Genomic DNA, 6,468 nt, shown 5'->3' with positions numbered 1-6,468 from the left:
TCACCTGCTTTGGTAGAACTAATACATGACATGGAGATGACTTGTTGACTCCACATTGCCCATGTCTGGCTTGAGTTCACAAACAGATGGTCGGACATTCTCCTTCCGGATCTTTTGGTAGACAGCAGAATTCATAGTTCCATTTATCACAGCAAGTCTTCCAGGTCCTGACACAGCAAAACAGCCCCAGACCATCACACTACCACCACCATATTTTACTGTTGGTATATTGTTCTTTTTCTGAAATGCAGTGTTCCTTTTACGCCAGATGTAATGGGATACACACCTTCCAAAGAGTTCCACTTTTGTCTCATCGGTCCCCAGAATGTTTTCCCAAAAGTCTTGGGGATCATCAAGATGTGTTTTGGAAATATTGAGACGAGTTTTAATGTTCTTTTTGCTCAGCAGGTGTTTTCTTCTTGGAACTCTGCAATGCAGGCCATTTTCGCCCAGTCTTTTTCTGATGGTGGGGGCATGAACACTGACCTTAACTGAGGTAAGTGAGGCCTGCAGTTCTTTGGACGTTGTTGTGGGGTCTTTTGTGACCTCTTGGATGAGTCGTCGCTGCACACTTGGGGTAATTTTGGGCGGCCAGCCACTCCTGGGAAGGTTCACCACTGTTCCATGTCTTTGCTAGTTGTGAATAATGGCTCTCACTTTTGTTCGCTGGATTCCCAAAGCTTTGGAAATGGCTTTATACCACTTTCCAGACTGATAGAGCTTAATTACATTATTTCTCAATTGTTCCTAAATTTCTTTGGATGTTGGCATGTTGTATAGCTTTTAAAGATCTTTTGGTGGACTTTACTGTATCAGGCAGCTGCTATTGAAGTGATGTCTTGTTTGAAAACAGGTGTGGCAATAATCAGGCCTGGGTGTGGCTAGAGAAATTTGACTCAGGTGTTAAATAATAATAATAATAATAATAAATTTTATTTGTATTGCACTTTACATTTAAAAAAAATCTCAAAGTGCTACAAAATTCATAGTTAAAACAAAACCGTATAATAAAAACAGTATACATAGTTAAAATGAGACATTACAGTAAAATAACATACGTAGTAAAAACAAAACAGTAAAATAACCATAAAACCACACAGATAAAATACTAACTAATGTTCATAGGCTTTTTTAAAAACCACAGTTATAGTATATTTTAACGAGGGGGGCAATCACTTTTTCACACAGGGCCATGATAGTTTGGATTTTTTTTCTCCTTTAATAATAAACACCTTCATTTAAAAATTGCATTTTGTGTTTACTTGTGTTGTCCTTGACTATTGTTTAAATTGGTTTTAAGTTTCGAAACACTTAAGTGTGACAAAAATGCAAAAAAACAAGAAATGAGGAAGGGGGCAAACACTTTTTCACACCACTGTATCTCAAAATATATTGATATATATATATTTTAGATGGGCAAGATAAATATTCAATCTTTAATGACAAGTAAAGTGTCATTCACATTGGTGATGTATTTCTGCCCTGGGGTGCAAAAATCTTTGCCCATTGACTCTTCTTAAAATAAGAAAATAAATCCTTTTCATATATATATAAAAAATATAAAGCCGACTAAAAGCTTCTTCATTATTAAACTAGTACATTATTTTTTAGGTTTGTGAGACAATATTCGACCATTCAAAAAAGATTTGTCTTCATAAAGCGAGGGCAAGATTTATATACAAAAAAGTAAACCTGTACATGAAATTATGTTTTGTTTTTATAAAGTGTTTTTATAATTATAGTTGTTGTTGGCATTCGTATAACTATACTGGTGTGATAACATAGTATACGTTTGATAGGATTTTAGTATAAGTCTATTTTTAATGTATAGCCCCCCTGGAGAAAACTCCACCAACCGCCACTGCCTTTAACCTGCAAGGGGAAGTGATTTGTTAGGAACCAGTGTAACCACTGGATATCCGATATTTCCAAACTAACATGCATGTACATATATGCAAGCCTTCAAAATGTGAAATATACTTTGATTTAACCCCTTTACACCCTCAAATACAAAAAATAAGCAAACTAATCAAGCTTAGCAGATGCAGAGCTGACACCATGGATGGTTTCCTCGTCTTAATAGTCATGCTAATGTGACCCCATTAAAGGGGAGTTGCCCAATAAGGAGCATCTGACGGTAGGTAATAAATCATTTGTGGGTGGAAAGCAATGTCAAGTAATAAAATAAATTATACAGTAAGTTTTGTTATCTGCTCACCACAGAAGAACTCATTCTGTATGTGGTCGGTTTCACTGACTATGACCCCATCTACAGAAAAAGAAGAAGAAATAATTCCACAGCAGGAGGAAACATCCCAACTGACCACACTGTCCCTAACCATGTCTAAATGTAGTGGAAACACCCTGTAATGTGGCAGAGAGACGCCTGGACATACTGTGAAAAAAATACATCCGAATTTTGGAGATTAATTTAACCAGGAAAGTCCCTTAAGTCTGATGGATGTTTTCAGAAACCATAAGTCAATATTTTAGGCTCAACTGAACCTGAGTGATTCTCCTCACGTTATTTGTCACATCCTGTGATACTTTGACAGCAATCCCTGTCGCTGTTGGGATTAAACAATCAAAACCTGCTCTGGGGAAGCTGAGTGTTTAAGCTCATAAGAACTTCAAGCAAGCTGACGCTGTCAAATAGAATGGTAAAACCCCATAATCAGCACTTCAGGGTATCTTTAGGGGAAAACATGCAGAAAGTATATTCTAGAGTAGCACTCACCCAACCCACTTTTCAGACTAGTATGTTTGGTGCAGATATAGAAACATTTATGAGGTGGAGGACTTACTAATAGGCTTAAAAATAGTTCTGATCTACTGAGAACCCAGATATTAAGCATAAACTTATTTGGTTGATGGGTTTGTGGAAAGTTCTAATGTTATTTGTCTCTTTGACATAGACCTGGGGTTGGACATGATTCAAACACATTAGTCCCTTCTAGAAATAACAGTAAATAATTTATTAAGCACAGTCATGATTCAGAATTTTTTTTGTCTTTCATTCAACAAATGCCTGACAGTGAGCAACAAATAAAAGCTTTATTAACCTGGGATGGAAATGTTCTCCAAATGTAAGCAATATATAACTTAAGTAAAGATAGCTTGCATGTTTTGTTTCTATTTCTGTACTGCATAAAACCAGTCATACATGTGTTAAAAGTGTGTGTAAAATGTAATACATGTGTATTTATAACACCACATGTGTACATGTGTCTTTGTGTTTGTTGATTTGTCTTTCTTGCTAAGCCACTTAGTTGGTTTATACTAAGGATGTGGTGATATGTGTGCATTTGCAAAATCAAGTCATCTTTTTATTTTATTTATTAGATTAAACTGTTGTTGAAGGACTGTCTGTGATTTTGCATAAGTCACACCAGTAGTACCACTCTTCAAGTCATGCCATTACGGCCTATATACAAGTATGCAGCTTAATTAAAATATTATAATGTGATGTGCACATTTTTACATATTTATTAATTTAATTAGGACTCCAGACTAGTATTTTTTTCTGTTTGTGCTGGTTAATGTATATTAGCTATAGATGCAATGTTACAATGTAGGAGCATCACAATTATTATGAGCCACTGTACCACCAGAACTTTAGTTTAAAACTTCATGTTTGTTTTGTAATTCCCACTAAGAAGGAGTCAGACTGACAGTTATGAATGTGCAAGTAAATTGCCATAGAAACATAAATAGTAAACTACTCAACCTATCCTATACAAGCCTATACAATTACAATGATAAGCAGGTGAATAATTACAGAGGTATTAAAATGCAGCAAGAAGGAAACTTCTTCCATGGACAAATGCATGTGATATAAACTTCCCAGAGAAATAAAGGAATAGTCTACAGTAGGTCTAGAGGACAGTATGCTTGCTGCTGAGCAAGCAAGCGATGCCTGAGTAAAAGCTTGGGGAGTTAAATGTCTAAGGAGTGAAGTAAGCTGCAGCCAATATAAATTGTGCCTTAAAGAACTTCAACCAGACAGATATACAAAAAAAAGCCGTCACTTATGATAGACACGAGGCACTGCACTACTTTTAACACAAGCTGAAAGTAATAGAAAACCTCCCAGAGTTTGATTTTTTGCCATTAAGCCTTACATCCAAACCTTACATTTACACTGAAGCTTGAAGATCTGTGACTCATTTTCATCCCATTGAAAATTCAACCTAAGAGGGCAATAATGCACATTAAAAAAGATAGCAAAGGAGTGAACAGCACCTCAGTCAACAATATTAAAGATGTTTCCCTTTTCCTGCTATTGATTGGCTGTAGCCCACTAAAGTGAAGCAAAAAAAGAAAATGAATGAGGAGAAAATGTAAATGATATATGTTATGTGCTTTATGGCAGTGAGAGCATTTATCCACAAAACGAGACCACTTAGAGGAGTGGCCGGCTAGACAATATTACTTCAAAAACCCTTAAAAATGTAATCTGTAGATCACAAGAGAACCAAGAAAAACATCTAAAGTACTGCGAATACTTTTCATCAGCACTAGGCCTGTTTTCGAGAAATATGCTTGAAAATAACATGCCCAAAATGAATTGAATATATCTCAAGAAGACAGAGTTTATTTTAATTGTTTTGGTATCAAAATAAAGGCAAGACCCCAGAGAATATGTTACAGGTCTAAAAACCATCTTGGGGCGAGTGCTGAGGACCCAAATTTGGGTCCTCATGTTATGAAAAGGTTAAGCCACTTTAACAAATAAAAAAAGATAATGAACAATGGCATAAATGGGACGATTCCAAGGAAGAAATAGATGAAAAGAGAGGGAGGGCCCATAAAACAGTTGACAAGAATCCTGTTGATAATCCCAAGATCTTTTGGAAATTCCACAGACTGGTGAGACAATGGGGGACTTTCTGGAAGGTCTGCATCTAACTACAGCTGGCATAAGATTAAGAGCACTTTTGGATGCACACATAATCACAGTCAAACATGTTGGTAATATTGCAATTGTCTGGCTCTGCTTGCCTGCTTTGGGAACTAGATGACTTTGTGCAATTGATGGAACTATGAATTCTGCTTATAAATGTAAAAGTGGAAAATCTTGTCCGAACTAATAGCAGAACAGCGCTGGGCATTAATACCTGACCTTAAGGTCATGCATGTTGGGTCATGTAGCAGGCTGGGAATCTGTAGCAAATAAAAAAAGAAAAGATTACAAGAACACTTTGGAGTGATGTAGTGAAAGTAAAAGCTTGATTCTGTTTAACTGTGGCAAGACTGTTCAAAAACCCTTGAATGTGGCTAAATTCAAAACAACATGTGTATAGGACACCCAATGTAAGCTATTACAAATGCCTGATTGCATTTATTGCAACCCATGGTGGAACAACCAGGTTTCAGGAGCAATAACTTCTCCATTTGTATTGTATATGAAAAACATGCTCATTGAGATTGTACTCTCTTGTAATCTGTGGAATTTATACATGGTTTAGAGATACACTATAATGTCAGAGGTAATTTTATACAAAAAAAAAAAAAAAACGAGAAAACATCGACATCCTCTTTAATTAGTAGGATGATACAGAACAGAGATGGGTGGGGCGGAAAATATTATGGTCTAAATATTTGATCTGTAATTTAGCAAGGGAGAGGTAAATTCAGGAAAACCCAGTGTCCTTTGTGTCTTTCATGTCCTTGTTAAAATGTCTTTTGTCTAAGTAGTCTCTGTGCTCCATTAGCTGCCTTTCAGCTGTGAAAGAGCACATTCATCATCCTTTATATACACAGTTCAAAACCAACAGAACTGCCAACAGGGGGATTAACTCGCTTTGCTTTTTATTCAAGGTCTGTCAGTCTGTGTGCTACTTTGATCTTAAGAAAAAGAGCATAGGAGTATATTGATTGTAATGAAATTTTATGAAATTGGACCCTGTTAAAGAAATCCCAGCGCATTTGATGATTGTCATCTACTGTCAGCATAGGCTGTTCTCTTCTGGCACTTGCTGGATGTTCTTCTGGTGTTTATTTAATGGAAGAATAGCCATATTACTTCTCTTCTGATAATCTTGTAACAGTTTTCTAAAGAGAAGCTTAGAGACATGTAAATAAGTGTGTGTTCTTGTTGTTTTGTGCTTTTGGATTATTATTACTAAACCGCTATTGATCTTTTCTCATGGTTCATAGTTCCTTTGGGTCTCAGCTCAGTTTTTTTGTATCTTAGTCTTTCTCCTTCAGCTTTCCTGCTTTCTTTATGTCGTAGTTGCTCCACATTTCCTCAGACTTGTTACTTTTGATCCTTCATCTTTTTTTCCACCCCTGCCACAGCTTATTAATTATCATTAGTGATAATTAATTATTGCTGGATTTGTCTGTTATTCCCTTCATCCGTTTTCATGACCTGTTACTCTTGCGAATGTTAAGTCTGCCCTTTCTCACTATTGCAAATTGCTCTTTCTGTATTTTTTTTAATCTACCACAATATAGGATTGTGTG

This window comes from Cyprinodon variegatus, unplaced genomic scaffold (genome assembly GCF_000732505.1).
Source record: "Cyprinodon variegatus isolate N-32 unplaced genomic scaffold, C_variegatus-1.0 Scaffold296, whole genome shotgun sequence".
In the NCBI taxonomy this organism is placed as follows: domain Eukaryota; kingdom Metazoa; phylum Chordata; class Actinopteri; order Cyprinodontiformes; family Cyprinodontidae; genus Cyprinodon; species Cyprinodon variegatus.
Note: the sequence above shows the minus strand (reverse complement) of the source record.